Here is a 4,465-nt window from a genome sequence, read left to right as displayed (position 1 = left end):
GTATAGAACAATGAAGCTGAGAAATTTTCTAGAGGCGATGCCAAATGCACATTTTAACAAATTCATCTTTAATTGATATCTTCAAAGTCTTTTGAAAACATCCAGTAAATCTTGTAAATGAGCGTCACATCTTTTTGTTTTAATATCAAGATCATCAAAATAGCATTCCACATTTTTATGTAGCATGTCATTGAAAATCTTTTGCATTGTCCGCTAGTAGGTTGCCCCGCATTTTTTAATCCAAAAGGCTTCTTTGTAACAATAAATGCCCTTAGGAGTACGGAATGATGTAAATTCCTCGTCTTTCGGATTCATCCATATTTGATTGTATCCAAAAAATCCGTCCATGAAAGATAAGACTTCATACCCGATAGTTGCATCTACCATCAACTCTATTATCAAAAGTGAAAAATCATCTTTCGGACGTGATTAATTCAGATCTCAAAAGTCAAGGCAAATTCATAATTGCCCATTCTTCTTTTTTACGGGAACGATGTTTGCAATCCACATTAGGTATTTCACTTCGTGTATGAATCCAGTTTCAATAAGTTTGTAGACTTCCTCTTCAATCTGAGGGATTAGTTCTTGTCGAAATCTTCTTTGAGGTTGCTTGATTGGTCAAACTCCATATCTTACTACAAGATGATGCAAGGCAATCTTAGGATCTAACCCCGACATTTTCTTGTAAAACCATGCAAATATGTCTTTGTATTCCTATAGCAAATTAACATACCTAAATTTCTCTTTTTGACTGAGAAGGGCACTTACAAATATTGGTCTTGGGTCTTCTTCGATCCCCAAGTTCAATTATTTCAAATCATCCACAGTAATTTGTCCCCTTTCTTTAAAGGCAGATGAGGTTGGCTCAGGTTCATCAGTTGTGACAAAACTTTCGGACTCGGAGTCTGAGTTAGAGCTTCTTCAAAGGCTATGTGATTGATAGAGACTTCTTCCTTATCTTCATTACCTAGGGACGGGCGAACTTTTTGATATCTTCGTCTTCTTCATGACCGTTGTGGTTTCGGACTTGGATTAGAAGTTTTAATTCCAAGTCGAGAAAATGTATATCGTCTTTAGGATGACATTTGTGGAGCTTATGCATTCCTATTATTTTGGGTAGAAGAAGAGGTATCTTCACTTAATCTTTGGAAGATAGAGACTTTACCTTTTACGTTGACCACTAGGAAGGGTTCTCTTTTAAACCTTTTAAATATCGAAACTCTAGCATTATTATTTTCAATTTGATCGAACACTAAAGGAATTTGAGGAAACCTTCTTGACCTTAATCCTTCTCGATAGATTGGGATCATCCCAAACCATACTTGGGTCGGGACACTAAGGCTCCATCAGAATTAGAAGGGACTTGCCCTCTTGAAATGACAACGTCGTGATCATCTAATTTACGAGGCTCTCCTATTTGAAACCCAACATTTTCATACAGCTTTTTAACTTGACTATTATAACATCCTTTAAAAGTCTATTTTGATTCAACAGCTCCTTCAGTAGCCAACATATTATGGGGAGTGACAAAGACTACTCCAACTCCAGCATCATAGCTTCGGGTTGCCCCGTTGAAGTAAAGCCTCCATGATAGAATGACTTCGGTGAATAGAACTTCTTCGTCAGGAAAGTCTTCTTGAAGTTTTCATTCCACTGGAATTGGGTGGTCAACAAGAAAATCTGCCAAAATTTGTCCTTTAATGGCCTTCTTATGGAATGAATTTGATATCGAACTCAGATAACACTAGTGGCCATTTTCCAATCATTCCAGAAAGAATTGTCCTAGACATTATGTACTTCAACGGATCAATCTTTGAAACTAGATTGATTGTGTGTGATAGCATATAATTTCTCAACTTTTTAACTGCGAAGATTAATGCAAAGCATATTTTTTCAATATTGAGAACTTCATTTTGATGCCTACCAGTGTCCAGCTAAAGTAATAAACTGCATTCTCTTTTCCTCCATTGTTATTTTGGATAAGAAGTGTTTCTAGAGAATATTCTGGTGCTGCGACATAAAGAGTTAGTGGCTTCCCTGAACTAGAGTTGTGAGTACCGGTAAACAAGACAAATATTTTTTAATGCTTTGAAACGCATTTCAACAAGCGTCGTCCTACTTTAATGGTACACCTTTCTTCACAATTTGTTGAATGGATAATAGCGTCTGACAAGGTTGGAGATAAATCATCAAATGTATACAAGTTTTCCTTGAAGACTTTTCAATTCACCTATATTTCTTGGCTCTGACATTTTGATTATGGCGTCAATTTTTGATTGATCTATTTCAATATCCTGGTATAGAACAATGAAGCTGAGAAATTTTCTAGAGGCGATGCCAAATGCACATTTCAACAAATTCATCTTTAATTGATATCTTCAAAGTCTTTTGAAAACATCCAGTAAATCTTGTAAATGAGCGTCACATCTTTTTGTTTTAATATCAAGATCATCAAAATAGCATTCCACATTTTTATGTAGCATGTCATTGAAAATCTTTTGCATTGTCCGCTAGTAGGTTGCCCCGCATTTTTTAATCCAAAAGGCTTCTTTGTAACAATAAATGCCCTTAGGAGTACGGAATGATGTAAATTCCTCGTCTTTCGGATTCATCCATATTTGATTGTATCCAAAAAATCCGTCCATGAAAGATAAGACTTCATACCCGATAGTTGCATCTACCATCAACTCTATTATCAAAAGTGAAAAATCATCTTTCGGACGTGATTAATTCAGATCTCAAAAGTCAAGGCAAATTCATAATTGCCCATTCTTCTTTTTTACGGGAACGATGTTTGCAATCCACATTAGGTATTTCACTTCGTGTATGAATCCAGTTTCAATAAGTTTGTAGACTTCCTCTTCAATCTGAGGGATTAGTTCTTGTCGAAATCTTCTTTGAGGTTGCTTGATTGGTCAAACTCCATATCTTACTACAAGATGATGCAAGGCAATCTTAGGATCTAACCCCGACATTTTCTTGTAAAACCATGCAAATATGTCTTTGTATTCCTATAGCAAATTAACATACCTAAATTTCTCTTTTTGACTGAGAAGGGCACTTACAAATATTGGTCTTGGGTCTTCTTCGATCCCCAAGTTCAATTATTTCAAATCATCCACAGTAATTTGTCCCCTTTCTTTAAAGGCAGATGAGGTTGGCTCAGGTTCATCAGTTGTGACAAAACTTTCGGACTCGGAGTCTGAGTTAGAGCTTCTTCAAAGGCTATGTGATTGATAGAGACTTCTTCCTTATCTTCATTACCCGACGGGCGAACTTTTTGATATCTTCGTCTTCTTCATGACCGTTGTGGTTTCGGACTTGGATTAGAAGTTTTAATTCCAAGTCGAGAAAATGTATATCGTCTTTAGGATGACATTTGTGGAGCTTATGCATTCCTATTATTTTGGGTAGAAGAAGAGGTATCTTCACTTAATCTTTGGAAGATAGAGACTTTACCTTTTACGTTGACCACTAGGAAGGGTTCTCTTTTAAACCTTTTAAATATCGAAACTCTAGCATTATTATTTTCAATTTGATCGAACACTAAAGGAATTTGAGGAAACCTTCTTGACCTTAATCCTTCTCGGTAGATTGGGATCATCCCAAACCATACTTGGGTCGGGACACTAAGGCTCCATCAGAATTAGAAGGGACTTGCCCTCTTGAAATGACAACGTCGTGATCATCTAATTTACGAGGCTCTCCTATTTGAAACCCAACATTTTCATACAGCTTTTTAACTTGACGATTATAACATCCTTTAAAAGTCTATTTTGATTCAACAGCTCCTTCAGTATCCAACACTTCTCATTTGGATAAACCGAAAATACAGAGCTTGGATATGTTTGGAATGGATGTCGAAGCCTCCGATGTAGATTTACGTTCTTTTAAGACTGCCATGACTTGATGGGGCAGAAGAAATTTCGGAATACTAAGTATTGGAAGAGTTAACTCTTTTCTTAATACCTCAACATCGATTTATTCTATTTGAGGTTTTTTGCCTTTAGAGAATCCTTCGGATGTCTTCTCATTTGGATAAACCGAAAATACAGAGCTTGGATATGTTTGGAATGGATGTCGAAGCCTCCGATGTAGATTTACGTTCTTTTAAGACTGCCATGACTTGATGGGGCAGAAGAAATTTCGGAATACTAAGTATTGGAAGAGTTAACTCTTTTCTTAATACCTCAACATCGATTTATTCTATTTGAGGTTTTTTGCCTTTAGAGAATCCTTCGGATGTAAATTTTGACTTGACTTTGATAAGTTAATGAAATTGAGCAGCACTAGACATATTATGATTATTTGCATCTTCTTTGATTTTGAATATAGACATGGTCAACCCTATAGAATTGCACTCTTCATCTTCCATGTAAAATTTAGCATCAGCGAAATGGGATTTTTCTTCAAAGGATGGATTAGACTCAGCTACCACATATTTAACTTCTCCATCTCGACTATA

This window comes from Olea europaea, chromosome 10 (assembly GCF_002742605.1).
Source record: "Olea europaea var. sylvestris chromosome 10, O_europaea_v1, whole genome shotgun sequence".
Lineage (NCBI taxonomy): Eukaryota > Viridiplantae > Streptophyta > Magnoliopsida > Lamiales > Oleaceae > Olea > Olea europaea.
The sequence above is the reverse complement of the archived record's forward strand: the minus strand, read 5'-3'. Positions refer to the sequence as shown.